The 24,012-nt window shown below is 48.0% G+C and overlaps 1 protein-coding gene across 13 annotated transcripts in view; it reads right to left on the bottom strand.

The window, feature by feature from the left end:
- Pik3cd (phosphatidylinositol-4,5-bisphosphate 3-kinase catalytic subunit delta) overlaps positions 1-24,012 on the bottom strand; it is a 51,201-nt gene that overhangs the window by 17,420 nt on the left and 9,769 nt on the right. For 11 of the 13 annotated variants that reach the window (XM_052178197.1, XM_052178205.1, XM_052178206.1 and 8 more), the window contains exon 2: positions 9,103-9,219. The gene's annotated coding sequence lies outside the window, so the exon portion shown is untranslated. Of the gene's footprint in view, positions 1-1,015; positions 1,040-9,102; positions 9,220-10,950; positions 11,079-24,012 lie in introns of those variants that run through there. The other 2 variants (XM_052178201.1, XM_052178203.1) reach the window with 2 other exon arrangements.

The following is a 24,012-nucleotide window of genomic DNA, read 5'->3' on the forward strand; positions in this document are numbered from 1 at the left end:
AAGAGAGAGACTTCTGAATTGGGATGTGCGGCTCAATGACAGCCCAGTATGCTTGAGGCTCTGAACTGGAGCCTAGCACCAAAACATAACAAAAAATGTCCATGCCTACCACAAGGTCACATTCTCCTGGATTTAAACAACATGCTTGGTTTATGAGAGATGTCCCAATTGGTGGTGGTACCAACTGTCCTGGACCTGACTCACCGGGCAGCTGCTAGCGGCTGCTCCACGCATGCACGGTGTTGTCTTCTGTGCACCCCTCCCATCCCCCAGTTCCCACTGGTGCTGGTAGTTACTTCCTCTGAGTGTGAAACCACGTCCTACTTGGGGTTCCTCTTTCTGAGGCCCAAGTTTTCCCTTTTTATTTAAAAAGCAGGGGGAGGGGAGGGCAGTCAGGAATTCGGAGGATTGCATCTACAATGCACTCTTTCCAAGCTTGGTAATTCAGGGGTACCTTCCTTCGGTCACATGAACACAGGCTTGGGCTTTGAGGAACCCCACCTAAAGGTCTGGGTCTGGGGCAACGAGATGTTTTGTTTCTTGTCCCTCAGCCCTGTGCAAAGGAAGGTCACAGCTGCACGTACCCATCTGGTGGCAGAAAATTAAGTCTAAAAACAACTTCCTTTAACCATGGGGAAGACACCACGGTGTGCAGATCAAGCCCAGAGAAAGGGGAATAACGACTTATCTCTTCCCTGGAAGAAGTCTAGAACTTTCCATTTCCAGTAGGATATAAGGGAGAGAGGAAAGTAGGTGCACGGACTCAGGGTGACCCCCAAATTGTACACTGGTGCAGCCATGGGGATAATCTGTTGGGCTCTATTCCAGTGGAACACGCCTGTCCCCACCCAGGCACACACCCAACAGACACTGCGGAAGACACAATTAGGAGAGTTAGAAGCATTGTACAGTCACCCACAGGGACAGTTCTCTGGTGGAAGCCAGCGGCGGGATGCACGCTATCGGTCCCACTGACCGTTAGGTGGAAGCGAGGAGGAAGGAAGACTGCAGATACCTGAGGGAACAATGAATCTCACGGACAGAAAGCCGAGTAACGGAAGGCAGGAACGAAAGTCAACACGCCAAGTTCAGGGCCAGCCTGGTACATAAGAAACAATGTCTCAAAGAAAAGATACGCTCATGATGCAGGCAGGCTCCTCATGACGCAGGCAGGCTCGTCCTCCCCTGGAGTTCTCCACTTCTTCAGGCTGCCACCATCCTTCCTGGTTTCTACAGCGATGGGGAGGGCACTGAAGGTTTCTCTCCTTTTCTGAATATTCGTTTTAACATATGAGTATGCTGAGCATGGCTGTGGTATGCAGGTAGAACACAGGAGGACCAACGCCCCTTGGAGGGCAGAGCTGTCAGATTGCTGAGAACTGGAGTTTCAGGCAGTGGTGAGCCAACCCTCCCTAAGAGCAGTAATCACTCCTAATGGTTGGGTCAGCTCTCTGCCTCCAGCCAAGTCCCCCAGGCCCCCAGGCCACCTTTGATCCCTGGATCCAGTCACACCAGCAGCCAGGTCTATTCCCCAGGCTTCCACGGGGATTTTGTTTTAATGTACAGCATTTGAATTAGGTTTGATTTTTCTTTCTAATTTTTTAAGACTTCATTTATTTTATTATATGTAAGTACACTGTAGGTGTCTCACAGATGGTTATGAGCCACCATGTAGATGCTGGGATTTGAACTCAGGACCTTTGAAAGAGTAGCCGGCACTCTTAACTGCTGAGACATCTCTTCAGCCCTCTTTTTTTTTTAATTTTTAATTAGCCAGAAGGCAGAGATGGGTGAATCTCTGAGCTTTCAAGGCCAGTCTGGTTGACATAGTGAGTTCTAGGCCAGCCAAGACAAAGATATTCTGTGTCTTTTAAAAAATGAGGTGTGTGTGGAGGGGGGGAGCTAGAGAGATGGCTCAGTGGTTAAGAGCACTGGCTGCTCTTTCAAAGGACCCAGGTTCAATTCCCCGCAACCACATGACAGCTCACAGAAATCTATAACTCCTGTCCCGGGGCGGGGGGTGTGTCTGACACCCCTCAAGCAAACATACATGCAGACAAAACACCAGTGAACAAAATAATAGACAAATAAAAAATAAATGCTACAAAAAGTTACATTTACTTCTCTGGTCTCGCTCCTGTTGCACGAATACTCCAAGCTGTCCAGCCCCATCTCTCCATCTTCCACTGCATCTAACTTTTTACATGGGTTCCAGGGACCCAGACTCGAGATGCCGGCTCACATGTCTCTCACGCTTGCCCACTAACCCATCCTAATAACTGGCACTGAGTTGGGTTTCCTGCTATCTCCCGCAGACAGCATCTTTTCCCACGAATGAAGCGATGCCCTTTCAGACACTTCTTGTTTAGAAAGTTCTTTCCTTGCAGGCCGGCTGCCTCTGACAGCCAATTTCTGCCCTCTGGGCTGCCATCAAGTGACAAGCCAGGAGGGCAGCTCAAACAGCTTAGACAGAGGGTCAGTGAGGGCCAGGAATGTCCCACCCAACACCTGTAAGCAACACATCCTGGCTTACTATTCAGAAAGTGTCTGAGAAGGCGTCACAGGACACAGCTCAGTCCCTGCAACCTTTCCCTGTAATCCACAAAATCAGCTATTGAACAACATTGTGGTAGGCTTACAAATCTCCTATCAACCCTTTTACCAACTTCTGGATGTCCCCAGCCAGTTTTCTTTAGCCCGAGATGGCTCAGCCTAAAAAGCACTTGCCTTTCAGGGGCGTCCTCAGAACCCACATACAACAGGCTAAACTTGTAAACCCGGGAGCTGGCACCACAGGGCAGGAGGAGGAGACAGTGAAACCCAGAGCTCAGTCAGTTAGTGAAGCTTAGCGGGTGAGGCTGCAGGCCAATGAAAGGCCCTGTTTCAGACAAAAATATGGAAGCCTTTCTGAGGAACAAGACCTGAGATTGTCCTGACTTCGGCGCGCATCTGTGTACATGCTTGTGGACACAGGCGTAGATTCAAGAGAGAACTTCTCCAAAGACTTTAACAGACATACCTGGGCTCCCACCAGCATCCAGGAATGCATCAGGGGCCCTCGGAGACTTAGGAGAGGCCTGCAAGCAAGCCAGGAAAACCCTTAGCTAGGAACCCCACTGGCTGGAGTCTTGCTCCAAACGCTGGGTTCCCAGGGGGTCCTTTGCCTTTCTGCTGAGCCTCTCTCCAGGTTCTCAGAGCCCACAATCTCTGGACTAATTAACTCCACCTCTCTCTGGGGTCCATAGCAAATATGGCTAATTCTGACCAGGCTAGCTCCCCAGCCTTTGTCAACATAAAGGCAATATTTGGGGGACCTGCAGTCCCAAGTCCTAGGGAATAGCCTCCTATGGAAACACATGAGTCACCTTGACAGGACACACTGGGGACAGGCAACAAGAACAGGAAGGGAGGGCTGGAGAGATGGCACAGTGGTTAAGAGCACTGACTGCTCTTCCAAAGGCCCCGAGTTCAAATCCCAGCAACCACATGGTGGCTCACAACCAACATGAGACGAGACACTTCTTTTCTGGAGTGTCTGAAGACAGCTACAGTGTACTTACATATAATAAATAAATGCTTTAAAAAAAAAAAAGAACAAGAACGGAAGTTGTGCCCCCTTTCTCTGGGCGATAACCATCTTTACCCCTGAGGTTTGGAGCCCTAGGAAAGCTACCTCATGCTCCCCCATGCTGCTCCAAAGGGGACCCAGAGTCACTCCAGCAAAAGAGTGTCAAGGTCCCCTGGGAGCCATCTCAACATGTCTGTGGAGAGTCAGGCAGTCATACTGTAACCCACAGAGAAGCCATCTGTCCAAAGCCTGGATTTCAGAGTCAAGATGACAATTTAATTAGTCCAAGAGAGTCTGAGTCACAGAAACTTCCAGAAGGTGACTATGCATAATCTAAGTATCCATAAACCCAGGCTGGAAGATCTAAGACTGGCATCCATCTCAACTATGAACAGGGAGGGCGCCACGGAAAAGCACGTGTGGAGCAGGTGAACTGTGATCTATAATAGATGCTGAACTTAGCACCACTTCCAAAGAGGGCTACTGGCTGGAGCTCCTTGACCTCAGGAAGCCCTTCAAATAAAGGCGTTCATCTCTCAATTTGCAATCTACCTAGAGGAAAAGCCAACACAGATGGGTACTTCAGGGTACACCGAGTCCAAAGGTGCTTTATCCAAAGGGTGACCTCATAGCAAATCTCCAGGGATGTTCCCCCAAGAAAGGACATTCTTAAGGCTGTCATCCTGCTCTGGATGTCAACGAAAGTCCAAAGCCCCCAAGACACAGACCCCTGGACTGAAACAAAAAGGACTTGCAAGGAAGTGACCTGAGGACGGAGGATGGCGGTAGGGTGGTGAGAACAAGACAGGAACACTGTGAACACGCTGAGACAGGAAACCAGGCAGGCAGGCAGGCAGCCCTAGATCCAGGGAGGGAAACGACCAGGAAAGGTGAGCTTAGCCCCTGCCCTCCTCCAGTTCAGTGCTCGATCTCTCCTGCTCCTGCACAGAGGCATCTAAGCAATACTGAACCAACAACAGAGAAACGACCTGGAACTTTCAACCCCCAAAAGCCTATGGACGGAATAAACATCTTTTCTTTGTAAGTAGCCTGCCATGGGCATTTACTTATAGTAACTGAAAACAAAACTTAACACAGTGTTGTTTTCCAGATGTTCCCAAGACTCAGAGAGCACTGGAAACACTGAAAGCGATTTGGCAGACAAGCCAAAGGAGAAACAGACACAGGTGTACATTGTATCCACTTGGTTTCAGTTTTTCTTCCTGCTTTGTAGCCCAGGTTGAACACCAGTCTCAGCCTGCTCAATACTGAGACATAGGAATTATATCTGGCTTGCCATCTCTGTTTCTTACATTTGTGGAAGACTTTCTTCCACCATTTCCTCAAAAAGACATAAAAAGGTCTGTGTCATATTTTTGAAAATTTACATCTAAAAAATGCCTTAAATGAGCCAGGCACGATTTCACATGCCTGTAACCCTAACACCAAAGAGGCAGAAGCAGGAAGGCCATGAGTTCAAGGCCAGCCTGGGCTATATGGTGAGACACCTATGCACAGAGATACACAGCTATAAATCTTAGCCCTCAGGACTGTCCCATGTTCAAGGCTAATGGATACACATAGAGACTCCTAGACCAGCCAGACCCTCTTTCAAAAAACCTAAACCAGAGGCTAGAGAGACAGCTCAGTAGTTAAGAGTACTTGCTGCTCTTACCAAGGACCAGAGTTGGGCTTCCAGAACCCATATTTGGGTGGCTCGCAACCATCTTAACTCAGATCCATGGGATCTGAAGCTTCTGACATGGTAGGACATCAAATTCATGTACACATATGACACACACACACACAATCTAAAAATAACAAAGTCAAGCGGTGGTAGTGCATGCCTTTAATTCCAGCACTTGGGAGGTTTGCACCTCTGTGAGTCTGAGGCCACCTTAGACTGCATAGATAATTCCAGGACAACCAGAGCTACATAGGGAGTCCCTGCCTTTAAAATAAAAGTATTAAACTTTAAAAGAAAACCATTTAAAAACAAAACCGTTTTGTTTTTTTTTTCAAGACAGGGTTCTCTATGTAGCCCTGGCTGTCCTGGAACTCACTCTGTAGACCAGGCTGACCTTGAACTCAGAAATCCACCTGCCTCTGCCTCCCAAGTGCTGGGATTAAAGGCTTGCGCCACCACCACCCCTGCTAGAAAACCATTATTTCTGATGCCACAGGGGGTCTGTTTGTTTGAGACAGAATCTCAAGGTAACCTTGAACTCACTATGTAGCTAAGAATGACTTTGAACTTCTGATCCTCCTGCCTCCCGGTGCTAGGAGACCCCACCACACCTAACGTCAGGGCTCTGTGCATCTTAGGCAAGTCCTCTACTTACTGAGCTACAGCTCACCCCATTAACTTAGTTTTAATGCGCAAGAACACTTTGTCTCTCCTTAAAAAAAAAAATGTGGCAACTTTAGGTTTCATTTTTCTGTCTGTCTGGGTCATTCTTGCTAAGACTTTAACTATGTTGCAGCATCCAGGGTTGCCAGGTCAAATGTAAGGGCACCTTGTCAGCTGCTTCTACTTCCTGTAACAAAGTAACTCTTAGGAAAGGCTTCGGAAGGAAAGGCTTATTTTGGCTCACAGTTTCAGGGCTCTCAGTCCACCCCTGCCGGGCAGGCATGGCTGTGATCAGCGAGTTCATGGCTTGCAGGAGTCTGTGGCAGAGGCTGTTCACATCACTGCAGACCAAGAAGCAGACAGCACAGCAAAACCCAGGGGTACCACCCTCACCCCTAATGACCTACTTCTGCTTGCCACACCTTATGTTACCAAAGCTTCCTTGGCCACCCTGAAGTGTAACACCACTGGGGGGTGGGGGGGGACGGGACAAACATTTGAAACATGATTACCAAGTGTGACATTTCAGAGCCACTATTGCATACTGGTGGGGCTCACTGTGCAAAGGGCTACACAAGCCAGCGATCAATGTCAGGACTGATGGCGGCTGTTCTTGGGAGAAGATCAGTTTCCTCAGAGAGAAGCTTTGCAAGGCCCTGCCAGGTGACTGGGCAGAAGCAGAGCCACCACATTTGTTTACATTATTCTGTGCACAGCGTCTAGGTTCCTTCCCATCCATCCTTTAACTTTGTTTAAAAAAAAAAAAAGATGTATTTATTTATTTATTTATTTATTTATTTATTTATTTATTTTATGTATATGAGTACACTGTAGCTGTACAGATGGTTGTGCGCCATCATGTGGTTGCCAGGAATTGAACTCACAACCTCTGCTCACTTCAGCCCAGGTAGCTCCTGGCCCAGCCCAAAGATTTATTTATTGTCATATGTAAGTACACTGTAGCTGTCTTCAGACACCCTAGAAGAGGGTGTTGGATCTCATTACAGATGGTTGTGAGCCACCATGTGGTTGCTGGGATTTGAACTCAGGACCCTTGGAGGAGCAGTCAGTGCTCTTAACCACTGAGCCATCTCTCTAGCCCCATCCTTCAACTTCTCAAAATCTCCCTATTTCTTTTTTTTTTTTTTTTTTTTGGTTTTTTCGAGACAGGGTTTCTCTGTGTAGCCCTGGCTGTCCTGGAACTCACTTGGTAGACCAGGCTGACCTCAAACTCAGAAGTCCGCCTGCCTCTACCTCCCAGAGTGCTGGGATTACAGGCATGCACCACCACCACCCGGCCCCTCCCTCGTATTTCTATCAGCTCCCTTCCTCCCTACCAGCCCTGTCCCCTGATTCATGACTTTCGGTTTTGTTTCCTGATCCATTTAATTTAACCAGGACCATACTACTCATTGGAGTCTGGTGGTCTCTCCCTAGACCTAGCAGAAGCAAAGAGGAAGAACCCTGGAGCCTCTCCTCCAGCCACGCTGCTCCACGCAGGCTCCTTCTCTGTGGGCATCCGGGAATGACTGTACAGTTCCCAGAAGATGCACAACTCCAGTCTCAGGGAATCCAATGCCCTCTTCTGAGCGCATTGCAAGCACATGGTGCATATACATATATACATGCAGGCAAGCACTCATACACATAGAATAAAAATAAATCTTTTTTAAAAAAAATTCAAATTCTTTATGAATAAAGGCTAAAGTTATCATTAGAGGGTATTTCCAGCCGGGTGGTGGTGGCGCATGCCTTTAATCCCAGCACTTGGGAGGCAGAGGCAAGAGGATTTCTGAGTTCGAGGCCAGCCTGGACTACACAGTAAGTTCCAGGACAACCAGGGCTACACAGAGAAACTCTGTCTTGAAAAATAAATAAATAAATAAACAAATAGTATTTCCAGAGCCACAGAGATGCATAGAAGGGTTTGCTGTGCAAGGTCAGAGACTTGAGTCCACTCCTCTCAACACACATAAAGAGGAAATGAAAAACAACCCCACAAAACTGTCCTCTGAGCGCCGTATACACACAATACACAAGTGTCTGAACACACACAATAATAATAACTGTAAAACATTTAAGGCATTTTGAAAACTAAGTCTCCATCATGAAAAGTTCTGTTTCTACGTATTTCCAACGTTAACATTTGGCTTAAAGCTGGGTGGTGCTGGCACACACCTTTAATTTCAGTGTGAAGGAAGCAGAGGAGGGTGGATCTCTGCGAGATTGAGGCTAGCCTGGTCTACAAAGGGAGTTCCAAGACAACCAGAGCTATACAGAGAAACCTTATTTCAAAAAAAACTGAAGGAGACAGAGGACGAGGAAGAAGAGGAAGGAGACAAGGAGGAAGAAGAGAAGGAAGAGGAAGGAAGGAAGGAAAGGTGCTTAATATTTTTATTTTGAAGAGGTTTAGTAAGCACCAGGAAAGACCCGGAGATGATGAGAGAAAGGCTGGTGACACTGGTCCTGCCTGTTCTTCCTGAAAAGACAGCAGCTGCTCAGGCAGAGTGTTCTCCATGCACACGCAATAATCACGTACCCTCAAAGACTGCAAGGGGACCCCACACTTCTCCATCACAGAGCTCCATATCCACCCAGCTGCTCACCACCAGGACAGGAGGTGCCTTAGGTCCTTTACTACTGCTGTGGCAAGACGCCATAACCAAGGCAAGTTACAGAAAAAAGAGTTTATCTTGGGGCTCATGATTTTAGAGGGTTAGAGTCCGTGACCATGATGCAGGGAAACGTGGTGGCAGGCGGGCAAACATCATGCTGGAGAAGCTGAGGGCATACCTCTTAAGATGTAGCCATGAAAGAGACACTAGGAATGGCCTGAGTCTTTCAACTCCCTCAGTGACACATTCCTCCAACAAGGCCACACCTCCTAACCCTTCCTAAACAGTTCCACCAACTGGAGACCTAGCATTCAAATGTACAGCAATGGCCCAGAAACTTAAAAGAGCATCCTACCTTGGCTTTGTGACTGTCCCAGTCTCTGTAGATACAGAAGTCCCTACCTTAGGCTATCACCCACCTATCCCCCCAGCCCCCACTCTCTTCCTCTGAGAACGCTGGTCCCGTGGATAAGCCAGAGAGGGTAGATGTTCTTCAAAATTCTATCTATAATACAGTAGCTCTTCCCTCCTCTACAGGAAGTATCTCTTCCTCCCTTCCCTCAACCCACCTGTTTGGGATGGGCCAAGAAGGACCACCAGCCGAGGACCCTCTGCTTGGGAGATTAGAGGCGCTCTGATCAGTGAGCTTCATCCCACTTCCGCCTGCCTCTCATCTCCTCGTAGGTCTGAAAGAAAGAAAAGAGGAAAGAACACTTTAAACATGGAATTTCAGAATCCAGTACACGCTGGCTGGTGATGATATATCTCAGGGCAGTGGTCTGTAGCTCAGTGGGAGTGTCTGCCTAACTTGGAAAAAGCCCCCAGCACTGAAGGAAGTGACATTCATCTCAGATTCCCTTCTTGTACGCCAGTCCCATTCTGCTGGGTCAGCCTTTCTTGCTCCCTGTATCAGTGCCACCCCAGTTCCCTTTAGTAGCATTGAAATAAAACCACAGGGGCATCCCCAGACCTGAAGCAGGGGTGTACACAGGTGGCTCAGGTGGTCTTTTATTGTTGTGAGCCTTGCCTAAGTTTGAATTCCATTGTGAGACTGAAAAAGTAAAAGTAGGTTCGTGCACTTTAGATCTTCATTCCCCATGAAGATCTCTTTTCAAAGCCAAGTCTAAAGGGAAATTCATCCCTGTTGGGTTAGCGAGGAAAAGGTCAGCTGTGAGAAGAGGGGTGTTTCCTCTCTACCTTGGGCACACCTAGAAATAACCTGCTCCCTAAGAGAGGAGAGAGTGGACAGCCTGCTCCTGGGCAGCTGTACCGTGGGGCCACTTGAACCTCGATCCCGTTAGGTAGAGTGGGAAGTTCAGCCGCACAAGACAATCTATTCATTACTGGCTTCTCCATAAGACAAGAGCAAAGTCCTTAGGCATCCACTGGAAAGTGTATACTATAGACACACATTTCCCAGGGTCCAAGCTGAAGTCCTCTCACCGGCCAGACCAGACCCTAAAAGCAAGTTCAGCGACCCTGCAGCAGGAGCCTGGGCACGTGGGTGTGGATACACCCTTCGGTTTAGCAACCAGGGAAGGGCCACTAGGGCTTTCCAAGAAAACTATCAGCCGAGCCGCTGGAGGCTTGGGTCAAGGACTAAAAGAAGAAATAACGAACACGCTGCCCAGTGAAAACAACAATGCTAAGAGAGCAAGGCACACACGGTTGTAGGACACAGCCAGGGAAACAAGAAAGTGCAGAAAGAAAGCGCTTTGAAAACGGGACAAGACAAAGCAGAAAGCATGATGGAGCCCCAGAAGATTGCATCCTCAGGAATTCAGGACGAGAGATAAGGAGCCAGGAAAAAATGCACCCGGGGTTAGTCAGGAAGAACTAAGTCCCACTGCGGAAGACGGATAGGACCTCCGAGCCTGGATATGACTTTGGTTAGCCCCTCCTGGTTCAAGGGCGAAGCTAGGGGTGGAACCGGAGCTTGCCGACTGATGGGTAGGGAATCGGGGACAGGGGGAGGGGGAGCGCGCACCGAACTGCTTCGGTTCCAGAGAAGTAAACAGCTCGTCCTCTTAAGCAAAGCCCACAGAGGGTCTGGCATCAAGGACGGCAGGAGACACACCCAGGATTTCATCCTTAGAGTCACAAAAAGATGCAACTCAGCACTTCCCCCTTCACACACACACACACACACACACACACACACACACACACACACACATCAGGGAATCCCAGGCAGGCTCGACCCTGTGTATGAATCGGCCTCTCCAGCGGAGTGCTGTCGCCACTGGATGGATGCTCGTGCCTCTCCCAAGCTCTGCCACCCTGGAACCCTGGTGAACTCCCATCCTGTCCACCCAAACCCAGGCCGACAAAGCCCAGTGTTAGGCGGGGCAGAGCATCTGGCCAGTTAGGGGAAGACACAGGGACCCCACAGACTCCCGCACAGGTGGGTTTCGTACCCGGTGTCGGTGGCAGGGGCGGGCTCCGTCTCCCTGGAGACAGTTGCCCAGGGGACACGACAGGAGGGTCCCGAAGTGACCGGAGGGCGCCAGCCTCCGGGCGGCCCGGTGCAGCCGGCAGGGCCTGAGGGCAGGCCCCGCTCGAGGTGGCGGTGAGTGAGCGAGCAAGCATCAGCGGAGGGGCGCGGCTCGGGGCGGGGCAGAACAACGGGCAAGAGAGGGCGGCCGGGTGGGGCGAGGCGGGGCGCGGTCGGAGGCGGAGCATCCCGGGGATGGGGCGGGAGCAGAGCTTGCCTCACCACTGCACAGTGCACTAATGTTAATGCCCCAGGTCTGGCACTGCATGGCAGGAGGAATAGCCGCGGGGCGGGGCGCTAGGGGGTAGAGACACCTTAGCCAGGGGCCGAGGTAGGAGTCTTAAGGGTTTTTCCCATCTCCCCATCCTCGAGTCTCAGAACTGAGTGATTCAGGATGACAAACATATGCAGTCTCCTCCTGGATATCTTAAACTCTGTGGATATTAGGCACTATTTATAAAGTGAGATCTAGTCATCTACCCAGCCTCTCTCCGTCTGTCTTAGCTTGCTTTCTATTGCTCTGATAAAACATCATGACAAAAAGCAATTTGAGGAGGAAAGGGTTCATTTGTCTTACATAGGCCTGGCCACAGTACATTAAGAGAAACCAAGGCAGGAACCTAGAGGCAGGAACTGAAGTAGAAACCACGGAGAAAGGCTCTTACTGGCTTACTCAGTCTGCTTTCTCAGGACCACCTGAGACCACCTACCCAAGGGTGTCACTGCCCCTACTGAGCTGGGCCCATCAATCATTAATAAAAAAAATACCCCCACAGAATTGCCTACTGCCGATGTGTGAGAAGTATTTTCTCAATCCTTCCCCTTCCCAGATATTTCCCCCTTCCCAGATAACCCTAAGCTGTGTCAAGTTGAGGGGGAAAACAAAACAACAACAAAAGTTAACCAGGGTTCGGCCCCCTGGGTTTCCCTCGGAAGGGGAGAGCATTCAGACCTCTGGCAGACCCAGCTTTGTCCTCAAGTATCAAGTAGTCCGAGTCTTGAATCTGGATCCAGATCCAACAGTTCCTAGCAGGTGGTCTGTCTGTGGGAGTTCCCTACACGGAACACTTAGAACAAGTGATTTATTCCGGACTACTCAACACATCTAAATTCCTTACAAAACACTATGCTGTGCTAGGGCTGAGGGTCCATCCAGGAACCTAAACAGCAGGGAGCCGCTGTTCTCCCTGGAGCAGTGAATGGGGAAACCCAGGGCAACCCTCACAGCCCACTCAGTCCTCACAGCCTGTCTGCTTGGCTTTGCTTTAGTACTGGGGTTTGTGTGCAGAGCAAGCACTCTATCACTGAGTTACAGCCCAAAGGTTTTTTTTTAAACTTTTTTTTTTTGTTTGTTTTTTTGGGTTTGGTTTTTTTGAGACAGGGTTTCTCTGTATAGCCCTGGCTGTCCTGAAACTCACTCTGTACACCAGATGGCCTCGAATTCAGAAATCTGCCTGCCTCTGCCTCCCAGAGTGCTGGGATTACAGGTGTGCACCACCACCCCCTGGCTTTTTTAAAATTTTTTAAGATTTATTAAATACATAAATAGGGCATCAGATTCCATTACAGATGGTTGTGAGCCACCATGTGGGTGCTGAGAATTGAACTCAGGACCTCTGGAAGAGCAGTTGATGCTCTTAACCCTAACCACTGAGACATCTGTCCAGCCCATCCCCAGTCTTTTTTAAATTATATACATATACACATACATATGTGTGTGTGTATATATATATTTTTAAAAAGATTTATTTATTATATGTGAGTACACTGTAGCTGTCTTCAGACACACCAGAAAAGGGCATCAGATTTCATTAAGAATGGTTGTGAGCCACCATGTGGTTGCTGGGATTTGAACTCAGGACCTTTGGAAGAGTGCTTCTGACCACTGAGCCATTTCTCCAACCCTCCCCCCCCTTTTTTTTAAACAGCTCACTGTTTGAGACCCTGGCTGGCCTAGAACTCACTATGTAGACCAGGCTAGCCTCAAACTCACAGAAATCTGCTTGCGGCTACCTCCCAAATTTTGAGACAGTCTCACTAAGTTGCCCAGACTGACCCTGAAGTCCTCAGCCTCGCCAGCAGCTGGAACTACCGGCCCAGTTCACACACACAGCTTTTGACAGCAGAGCCAGCATGGAACCAGTCTGATACCACACTGGCCCCACAAACCACTTGCTCTGTCCTGTCCTCTTAACAGTGTTTTGTATATTTCAGCCACTGCAGACAGTGGAGCTCAGGGGCGGGGCTCTAGGCCGTCGATGGCCCCGCTGGGGCGGGTCTCACTGCTCGTCCTTGCTGAGGGTCCTAGGAACGTCCTGGAGTTAGTGAAGAAGGAACAAGACAAAAGCTGGCAACAAGTTCCCAGGAATCGCCAAGCCCAGCATGGAAGGCCTGGGCTGCTGAGGTGGCCAGGATGTGGGAGGTCCCCAGCCAAAGCACGGGCCAGGAGCTTCCCACGGCCCCCAGCAGCTCTGCCTGGAGCCCTGGTGCTGGAGTGGAGCACCCTAGGAGGGGAGTTAGGCAGGACAGGATGCAGCTCATTTTCAGCACCATATCTAGATGTCTTAAAAAAAAAAAAATCGCAGTCTGGGCCCATGTGGATCTCTCTGAGTTAAAGACCAGCCTGGCCTACTCAGGGAGTTCCAATATAGCCAGGGATACACAGAGAAACCTGGTGTCAAAAGGACAAACAGAATTAAAAAAAGGAATAATAAAAAAAAAAAAAAAAAAAAAAAAAACACAAGACATCTCCCCGGGGAATTATTAACATAAACAGGGAAGGCGCATTCTGCTCCAAGGCCTCAAGCATCCAGCTGTGTAGTTCACAAGCCAACCTCTGGTTCTTTGGAACCAGAACCTTAAGTCCTAGCACCCCACCCCCACCCTCTGGAGCCTCCTCCTCCCCTCAGAGCCTGCAAGCAAATCTGGGAGCAGAGATGCCTAAATTCTCAAAGGAGTGAAGTCTGGGTCTCCCAGGCCAGCCAGATTAAGAAAAGTCACCGCTCTATCTTGAACAAGGAGACCCCGCCCCCACAGGAGCCAAGTCCTTGTGTAGGGTTGCCCCTCCCCCATTCAGCTCTCCCACCAAAGCATAGGTCTGAGCGGCTGGCGAGCTCAAAGGCAGGACAGACACCCTTTGCTGGGGACTGGTTTGGTTGTGTAAACTGAGCAGTCAGGTACTAATTTCCCTAGGAGTCCAAAGAAAAATACAGGATTTCTTTGAAACAGCAAAACCCACAAAAAGGTGACATATCTGTATCACAACAATGTGTTCAAACGATCCTGGCAAATCCAGGAAAGATAGGAACCATTAAAAAACAAAATTAAGAAGTCCAGAGAAATGGCTCAGTGGGTAAAGGGGCTTTGTCTTGCAAGCCAGACAACCTATGTTTGTCCTGGGGGCCCTTGTAAAGGTGGAAGGAAAAAGCCAGCTTCACAGAGTGGTTCTGTGACCTCCACATGTGCATAGGGGCATGCGCCCCACTCCTAACAACAACAACAACAATACAATATCAATAATAATAATTAATAATTAAATATTAATACTAATAATTAATAATAACAACAATAATACAATAAAGTTGAAAAACAAATAAACAGTGTTTGGTGAGAAGCCAGGCTTGGAAGTGCATGCGTATTAAACTTGAAAGATGTGGAAGACAATCCATTGTTAACCTCTGACTTCCACATACATGCATGCACACGCGCATACACACACACACAAACACCTAGGAGTTTCACTACTGTCAAAACTCAAGAGTAAACAGAGAAATTAGATTTCCACCCCTCTGTTTGCTGCAGCCAGAAGGAGCCACTTCTCTGTAAATATCCTAGTCTAAGAACAGGAAACCAAATACTCCCACTCAAGGGAGCCCTTGTTCCACTCAAGAAGTTTATCTGCCCCATCCATCACTCCTCCTCTCTGTCCTGACACTTCCAGGTCACCCAACTATGACACAATCCCACCTCTCAGCAGCCTGCCTGTTCTCCTCACTGCTGCAGAAATCCAGCCGACGTAGGTGTGCTCAGATAAGAGGAGAGGCTAGTTATTCTCTTTAGCTTTGACGACTTGACACGGCCTAGCGTCACCTGAGAAGGGGGTAGATGTGTGTGGTGGATTGTCTAGATTGCCCAGCCCACCACGGGTGGCACCATTCCCTAGGCAGGTGGTCCTTGGGCTGTATTAGGAAACTTGCTAGGCATAGACCTGTGAGGAAGGAAGGAAGCCAGAGCAGGGAAAACAGCAACTAGCATTTTCCCATGGCTCTTGCCTTACTTCCTGCCTTGGCCTCTCTGAGGGGCTGTGTGGTGACTATTCTTGGACTACATCTGGAGCTAAGGACACACCTTTAATCTAGGGCACACCTGCTGGAAGCCTATATAAGGATGTGGAAGAAGGAAGCTTCTTTGCCCGCTTGCTAGAAAGTCCATCCCTTTACAGGTTTTAGAGCAGTGCCTCTCCCCCTTCCTACCACAGTTCCTCAGGTCGTGCTGACCCCCAACCATAAAATCATTTTTGTCTCTGTTGATACCTCATAACTGAAATTTTGCTACTGTTATGTATAGTAATGTAAATATTTGTTTTCCAAGGGTCTTGGGTGACCCCTGGGAAAAGGTCATTTGATCAGCCAAAGGGTCGCAACCTATAGGCTGAGATCCACTGAATTAGAGCCTACTTCTTTGGGATTCCAGCAGATGCTGAAAACTAGTTAGACATCAGCCTTGCAGACTGAGCGACTACTAGATTGTCGGACTTTCTGTTCACAGCCAACCGTTGTTGGGTTAGCTGGAGTACAGCCTGTAAGTCACTTTAATAAATCACGTATAATATATATATGTGTGTGTATACACATATATATACATACATATACATATATATATGTATATATATGTGATATGTGTATGTGATGTATGTGTGTGTGTGTGTGTATATATATATATATATATATATATATATATATATATATATATATATACTATAAATTCTGTTAATCTAGAGAACCCTAATAGACCTCCTAATAATACTACTCCCTGATAATCAAGCATTAAGCTGTATCAGCCTATGGGGGCCGTTCTTACTCAACCACCACAGACTTTACTAAGATGAAATAAGCCCAATCTTTCCCTAAGTGGTTTTTGGTCATGGCGTTTGTCACAACAACCGAATGAAAGCACCACAGAGCTAAAGTCGGGTGCAGGCAGAAGCAGATAACAGCTACTATAAAACCTGTTGAATGTGTGTTTTAAATTCTAATCGGAAATAGGAGGGCAATGAAGATTTATCCCATCTTAGTCAGGGTTTCTCTTGCTGCAATGAAACACCATGATCAAAAACCAAGTTAGGGAGGAAAGGGGCTTACTCAGCTTACACTTCTACATTGTAGTCTGTCACTGAAGAAGTCAGGACAGGAACTCAAACAGCGTAGGAACCTGGAAGCAGGAGCTGATACAGAGGCCGTGGAGGGGTGCTGCTTACTGGCTTGCTCCCCCTGGCTTGCTCAGCCTGATTTCTTATAGAACCCAGGACCACCCATAATGGGCCCTCCCCTATTGGTCACTAATTGAGAAAATACCTTACAGCTGGATCTGAGGGAGGCATTTCCCCAACAGAAGCTCCTTCTTCTCTATTGACTCTAGTTTGTGTCAAGTTGAAAGAAAAAAAAAAATAGCCAGAACAACTGACCCCTTATCAACCTGACAGACATACCATTATGAAGCCACAGCTCCTCCTTTCTTATTCATCCCGAAGACTGCACATTAAAAACAGAAGTTTAAAGTCCTAGTCTTTACAAATTCAAACACTAAAATTTCAGTCCCTTTAACAATACTCAATCTTTTAAAAATCTAAAGATTTTTTTTAATCCAACTCTATTTAATTCTTTAAACTGCAGGCTTTGGTAAACTACCTTATTTCAAGAAGGTAAAAATCAGGGCACAGTCACAATCAAATCATAGCAAAACCAATCTCCAACCATGCAACGTTAGAGATCCAGTCACCATCCTTGGCCTTCTCCAAAGGACTTGGGCCACTTCCCAGCTCCCCCTGCAGCACACAGCTATCTTCTAGGCTCCAGCTTGCTCTACTGCTGCTGCTGTCCTTGGTGGTCTTCCCGTGGTACTGGCATCTCCAAAACTGCTGTGTCCCTTGCCACAACTGGGCTCCCATTTCACCAATAGCCTCTCATAGGGTCTTTCTTTCTGGTGCCAAGCCTCAGTTTCTCTGCATGACCCCTTCAATCCTGCACCTTCACCAATGGCCTCTCCAGGCCTCTCCCAGTGCCAAGCCTCGGTTGCTTTCCATGACCCCTTCACACCTTCAAAATTAGCACCACCTGGTGATTCTTACTCTCCAAGATTGACTGCCAGCCTGAGGTATGACCTTGGCTGCCTCTGGAGTAGAGCTTCTGTTTGCTGGCTCTCTGGAAACACCTTCCAGAAGATTTCACCTTAGTAATGCTGGTCTCTTCTTAATCACTGCTACTTCCTCAGCTCCAGCCGACCAACACTGAGCAACCCAGCAAAGGTTTCACTTTACAAGTTCTGGTATCTTGTTAATCACAGGTGATTCTTCAGACCCAGATGCCCAGAATCACAAATTCTTCACACAAAAGCCTGGTAGAGAGTCTTTGCTTCCCTCAGAAACGTCACAAGCCAGGCCTCCATCGTCTGCACTAGTGACTTTCCTAGCTCAAAGCTCCAAACCCCTCCCACAGTCCTCCTCAAAACAGCACAGTCGAGTCTATCACAGCAACACCCCACTCCTGGTACCAGCTTGTCTTAGGGTTTCTATTGCTGCAATAAACACCATGACCAAAAATCAAACTAGGAGCCAGGCGGTGGTGGCGCATGCCTTTAATCCCAACACTTGGGAGGCAGAGGCAGGTGGATTTCTGAGTTCGAGGCCAACCTGGTCTACAGAGTTCCAGGACAGCCAGGGCTACACAGAAAAACCCTGTCTCAGAAAAGGAAACAAAAAACAAAAACAAAAAAAAACTAGGGAAGCAAAGGTTTATTCAGCTTACACTTCTACCTTGTAGTCCAGCACTGAAGGAAACCAAACAGGAACTCAAACAGGGCAGGAACCTGGAGTCAGGAACCAATGCTGAGACCATAGAGGAGTGCTGCTTACTGGCTCATTCCCCTTGGCTTGCTCAGCCTGCTTTCTTATAGAACCCAGGACCACCCTGGGAAGACACCACCCACCATGGGCAAGGGCCCTCCCTCATTGGTCACAAACGAAGTAACTCCCCCACAGCTGGATCTCATAGAGGCATTTCCTCAACTGAAGCTCCTTCCTCTCTGATGACTCTGAATTGTGCCAAGGTGACACAAAAACCCAGTCCACCCTCCAAGCCAAGTTAGCTGGGCGGTGGTGGCACACACATGTCATCCCAGCACTCTGGGAGGCAGAGGCAGGCAGATTTCTGAGTTCGAGGCCAGCCTGGTCTACAGAGTGAGTTCCAGGACAGCCAGGGCTATACAGAGAAACCCTGTCTCGAAAACACCAAATCCAAAAAAAAAAAAAACCAAGTTAATTCGAACCTGAAGCTTCCATCTCCTCTGGGGTAAAGTTGCTAAGCTCTGACCACAGGTCTGTCTTAATTGAGGTTCCTAGAGTTTGTGACTCAGGGCATGGAAGTGGGCAGGCAGGCTGGGGAAATGATTCTTTTGTTTGTTTGTTTTGTTTTGTTTTTCTTTTTTCTTTTGATTTGGACAGGGATTCTCTGTATAGCCCTGGCTGTCCTGAAATTCACTCTGTAGACCAGGCTGGCCTCGAACTCAGAAATCCGCCTGCCTCTGCCTCCCAAGTGCTGGGATTAAAGGTGTGTGCCACCACTGCTCGGAGAAAAATGATTCTTGAGTTGGCATTGTTCATTCTTTCACAATTCTACCAAAAAGGCCACTAGTATTTGCAGGAATGCGGCTCTGGAACAGACTTGGCTTTGAAGACACCTGCTACACAATCCATTGCTCACTGCCTGGCCCAGGGTGGGAACCGCAGCAGCACAGGAGGTGGTGACCTTGGGCTCAGGAGAAAGGATCAATGGCACACCCAGGCAGCTTCTACAAGTATTCACAGGGGAGTCTCACGTTCCCAGCCGGCGGAGCCTGTGAACCTGAGTTTTGTGTCATCTATGAATGAGAAGACAAGTGCTCTGTTTGTGGAAAGAGCTGTGAATTCCTACTGAGGGGAAAGTTAAAATAAGTCGCTGCATAATATTGTGAGTTCCTCCCAAAAGGCACTAGATGGGGGTGGGTTCTGGACCTAATTTTCTAGAATCATCTTAGAGGATGTGTTGTGGCAACTGCTGAGGACCAACTGAGAGGTGATTTAAAAAAAAAGAGCCTGGCAAAAAGTTAAGCTAAACACAGGAAACAAAGCTGTCCTAGGAGAGGCAGGTAGCTTACAGAATAACAGCAGGAAGAGCCTGCGGTTAGATACCAGACAGAGAGCAGGTAGTGGCATGGATCCCACCTGAGTTAAAGCCTGATCCTAGCCTGGCGCTAGAATCTAAAGACCCTTCCTCCTCTTCTTCCTCTTCCTCCCCTCCTCCTCCTCTCCTCTTCCCACCTCTCTCTCTCTCTCTCTCTCTCACACACACACACACACACACACACACTCCTTCTCTCCCCCCCCCCCCCACTGACATGATGGCTCCAACTGCTTGTAAGTCTAGCTTGAGGGGATCTAATGCCCTCTCCCGGCGTCTGTGGGCACCTCCTTCATACACGTGGTGCACGTATATGCACTCAAGCATACATACATGTGCATAAAGTAAATAAATCCAAAAACTAATAATCACATCAAATAAAACTCAACCACCAAAGCTTCAGCAAGGTTAAGGCGCTGGTTTTAAGTATGATGTATGACCATTATTTGAAAGACTGTACCCTCCCCTCAAGACAGACAGTCTATGGGCCACCCCAGGAGAGCAGATGGCCCTGTCGACCTCTGTGGGATGGTATGACCCACTTCAAGGGTGACTGTGTTTTAAAGCTCGCCCTCCTTCTTAATTGGTGTGAAGGGGGATGGGGGGCTTCACATAGCTTGTTGAGGCAGTAACAGCTCAGGGTTTGTAAAAAGCAAAAAAACAAACAAACCAAACCATGCCACTGGTTATGCTTAAGTCTTTCCAGTGACTAACCCCATTCCTAGGTCGCCTCAGTCAACTCATTAGATGCAAAAAAGAAATGTTTTAATTTGCAGATTCCAAGGGTTTTTTAGAAGTTGTGGTGGGGGTGGGGGTGGGAAAAGACCAAATACATCCTAATATCTCAGCAATAGCCCATCTCGTGGCCTATTTCCTGTGTGACAGAGTCACGTTTATCTATAGTCCCTACCTGGGGAATCAGGCCTATGTCTATCTTTATTTTGTACTTTCTTTTTCCTTATTTGACGTTCCACATTTTTATAAGTAACTTGAATTAAAAAAAACTATGTAAAAATATATACTATACATGTACAAATGTCACTTGTGACTATAAATATTACATATGTAATATTATAAACATTATGTATAATGTAATAATATAATATTAAATAAAATTGAGCTGGGCAGTGGTGGTGCACACCTTTTTTGGTTTTGGATTTGGTTTCTTTTTGAGACAGGGTTTCTCTGTGTAGCCCTGACTGTCCTGGAACTCACTTTGTAGACCAGGCTGGCCTCTGTTTCCCTCTGATTACACTGGGGCTTCGGGGCCACAGTGGGCAACCTCATCACCAAGGCCTGATACACACATCAGGTGGCTCACAGCCACCTGTAATTCCAGCTCAGAGGATACAATGCCCTCTGGCCTTCTCCAGCACGCAGGCATGGTGCAGACAGAGCTGTGCGGAAACACACCCAGTACACATAAATAAAAATAAATCTTTAAAAAAAAGTTCTTGGGCTGAGGAGATGGATCAGCAGGTAAAGAGTTTGTCTCACAAGTTTGGTGACCAGAGTTTGGATTCCTAGAGACCATATAAATGGTGGGTCAGCACTGCAGGCTACCTTGTAATTTCAGTGGCCAAAAGGCAAATGCAGGAGATTCCCCCAGAGCAAACTGGCTAGCTAGACTGCCCAGCGGACGAGCTCTGGGTTCGATTGAGAGGGCCTGTTCCGATGTGATAAGTGAAAAGCCTTTGAAGAAGGCTCCTGAGATGAACCCCAGGTCAACACCAAGGCTCACACACATTTACACATGCATACAGTCCCATCCCTGTCCATGAGAACGAGTGTATATACATGTGCACATATCGCACATGCATACACATGAGAGAAAAAAATTTTTTTGTCAAAATTCTGTCTCACATTCATAAGCCTCATGTTCTCAAACCAAGGCTAGAGTCACTTGCTGGGAGCAGAGGAAGCCTCAGAAGAACACATAAACATCTCTCCAGAGTAGCAATTTGCCTCAAAAGTAGAGAGAAATATTCTCTATAGTAAAATAAACATACACGTATCATGGAAGAGAATGTAAAATTAATGTCAGTTTTAAAATAGGACTCAAAGCTTCAAAGCAAGGTCACGGTGGGGTTGGGATGCCGTCACGGACTGGGGTTACAACAGAACATCTCTGGCCAGAGGAGCGGCTGGGAAAATCGGAGAAGATTGGTCCATCGGGGCCAAGGTTGCTGTCAGCTGCTCAGCCATTTCCCACAAGCCTAGTGCACAGGGATGGGGGGGGGGGTGTTTCAGAGGTAGTCCATCCTTGTTTACAGCTACAAGGACCAACCTCATCTCAGGCACACGATCAAGTTGCAAAAGGTTGATCTTTGCACCACACCAAGCAGGTTTCTGCTGTAACTTGAGGCAGGGACGCCTGTCATTCCAACACCATTCCTTCCCACAGCATGGCCATCTAAGATTCAGACTTCAAAATGGCCAAAAATTTAGAGTTTTTCATGGGGTCGTAAGTTACACAAAGTTCAATTATGTCTGATCATCAGGACAAACCAATGAAGCTCTGTGAGTCCAGGATTTTCAGATGAGACCTCGTTGGAGTACACAGCCATGAAGCTCACATGACATGTTAAGTATGCGAGTGCAGGAACCACCTGCTTCTCGCCAAGTAGCCTAGGTTAGCATCGAACTCGAGATCCTCTTGCCTTGGATCCTTTGAGAGCCAGGATTACAGGTGTATGCTGCTATGCCCAGCCCACCTGTCCAATTATTTTTTAGATCACATTTATCTATGTGTTTATTTGTGTACAGACACCAGAGGTCAGAGGACAACTTGCGGAAAACCATCCTCCCTTTCCCACCATGCATTTCTAGGGAACAAATCAGGTTAGGAGACTTGGCATCCAGCATCCCTACCCACTGAGTCATCTCACCAGTTCTAATTCTTTCTCTCTCACACGTTTTCAATGTTAAGGATCAGGCCTAGGACCCCAGGCACCCTAGGCAACTGCTCTGTTCTGCTGAGCTAAATCGCTAGCCTTCATCTGGTTTAATCCCGAGGCCCTTGCTCTGAACACTACTAACAGAAGCCGTTTCCATCCGCCTTCGCCAAGCACAGCCCACCAGACCCTGAAACCCTGAGTGTCTCAGGCCATGGCCACTGCTTAGATGTGCCTCACTTGGCTAAAAACAAAACAAAAAAAACAAAAAACCAAACCACACTTCACTGGTTTCCAAATGACCGATGAGCTACCTCATTCGAATGCCTGTCACTGCACACAACAGGGAGACAAGCTCACAGAGGATGAGTCACCCCTGAAGCAAGCCCTCAGAAGCAGAGGCACACGCAATCCTCTCATCGACTCTGAAAGCGAAGGATATGTATTTATTTGGGATTGTATTTAGGTGGAGAAGAAAGAGGAGAAAGCAGGGGATTTCTGTGGGTTTCCCCCTAGAAGAAATTTCTCACGAAATAGACTCTCTGAGAACAAGATACTGGCTGTGTGGACTTCCTTTACCAGTAGCAGGTCAGCCTCAAAGAGGAACACCTGTGCATACATTGTGTGGGACACCCCGCCCACTTGAGGCTGCCCCTGGACCACTTGAGATGAAAACAGGGGCCACTTCATTCTAGAAGGCTTCAGTGGGCTGGAGAGACAGAGATGGTTTGGCAGTTAGGAGTACATATTGCTTTTGCAGAGGACCAGAGTTCAGTACCCAGGAACTGTGTCAGGCAGCTCATGGTGGTCTTAGAGCATCTGCCTCCAACCTGATGCCTCTGGCCTCTGAGGGCACTTACCCACTCAGCCGCCCACAATTAAAAAGTAAGATCTTGCCAGGCAATGGTAGCGAACTCCTTTAATCCCAGCACTTGGGAGGCAGAGGCAGGTGAATTTCTGAGTTCTAGGCCAGTCTGGTCTACAGAGTGAGTTCCAGGACAGCTAGGGCTACACAGAGAAGCCCTGTCTGGGGGTGGGGGTAGGAGTAAGGTCTTTTGAAAATAAAATAAAGGACTTTAGGTGAGCTAGGGGTGTGGACAGCTTGCCTAGAATGTGCAAAGCCCTGAGGTCTCTCCCTAGCAATGAAAACAGAAAACAAAACAAAAAGTGTGGGGTTGGGGAGGGGGCCCTTCAGTAACTAGCACTTAAACAAAAAGCCGTGTTGGTGCCTAAGCCCCAGGTTCTGGTTTCTGAAGTCTCTGGGTCATTCCTAAGGCTGCTTCAGTTTATCTGTTCTGTTTTTATTTTGAGACAGGGTTTCCTGTAACCTAAGTCAGCGTCAAACTGGCTATGAAGCCAAGGGTGACCTTGAAATTCTGATCCTCCTGTGTCCATCCCCCAAGTTCTGGTGTTACAGGAGTGCGCCACTATACCAGGCTTATGCAGTGGTGGGAACAAACTCAGCTTCTGGTGTGCTAGGCAAACACGGCCTGCTAACATCCCAGCCCTGATTTCTCAAACCACACAATGGGGTGTGTGCATGCCAACAGCAGAACAGTTCCCAAGATGAATGCTGCTCCTGACAGGAGCCATTCATAAACTTTTTTTGTACTTTCCACACCACAGAGGCCTGCAAGACCACAGGGGACCCAGGCTCCA

Source organism: Apodemus sylvaticus, chromosome 3 (assembly GCF_947179515.1).
Source record: "Apodemus sylvaticus chromosome 3, mApoSyl1.1, whole genome shotgun sequence".
Taxonomy (NCBI): domain Eukaryota; kingdom Metazoa; phylum Chordata; class Mammalia; order Rodentia; family Muridae; genus Apodemus; species Apodemus sylvaticus.